Here is a 569-nt window from a genome sequence, read left to right as displayed (position 1 = left end):
GGCAAGCCTAACCAATATGCCAGCGCACACCTGCAGCAATTCCAGGAGATATGTAGCTCGTACACTATGAAGGGTGTCAGTCCAGACGCGTCAGGATCCAGCTGCTTCGTTTCTCCCTCCTGGGGAAGGTGAAGCAGTGGTTCTATGCCAACTGTGCTACAATCAACACCTGGGACAGATGCTCTACGGCATTTTTGTTGAAGTTCTTCCCGATGGGTAAGACCAACGCCCTTCGTGGAAGGATTTCTGGATTCTAGCATACGAGGGATGAGTCAATCCCCGAAGCATGGGCACGACTTCAGGAGTATGTGGCCGCCTGTCCTTATCATGGGATGGATGAGTGGCTGATACTCCAGAGCTTCTACAACGGGCTCACTCCCACGTCTCGTGACCACCTAGACGCGGAAGCTGGAGGAGCTTTCTTCTCTAAGACAGTTAGAGGAGCCGTCGACTTCATAGAGAAGATGGTCTCCAACATGGACTGGAGCAAAGAACGACTCCAGACCCGTAAGTGAGGAATGCACACCATAAAGGAGACCAAGATGCTCGCTGCAAAACTGGACCTCCTC

The 569-nt window shown here is 52.4% G+C and overlaps 1 non-coding gene across 1 annotated transcript; it reads right to left on the bottom strand.

The window, feature by feature from the left end:
• Nucleotides 1–227: 227 nt before the first annotated feature.
• LOC112936719 (small nucleolar RNA R71) lies at nt 228–334 on the bottom strand. Its single transcript, XR_003239143.1, has one exon. It is a non-coding gene; the product is annotated as a small nucleolar RNA R71 (small nucleolar RNA).
• Between the last annotated feature and the right edge of the window lie 235 nt (nt 335–569).

The sequence above is a fragment of the Oryza sativa genome, chromosome 10, assembly GCF_034140825.1.
Source record: "Oryza sativa Japonica Group chromosome 10, ASM3414082v1".
NCBI lineage: Eukaryota > Viridiplantae > Streptophyta > Magnoliopsida > Poales > Poaceae > Oryza > Oryza sativa.
Note: the sequence above shows the minus strand (reverse complement) of the source record. Positions and strands in the feature narration are given on the sequence as shown.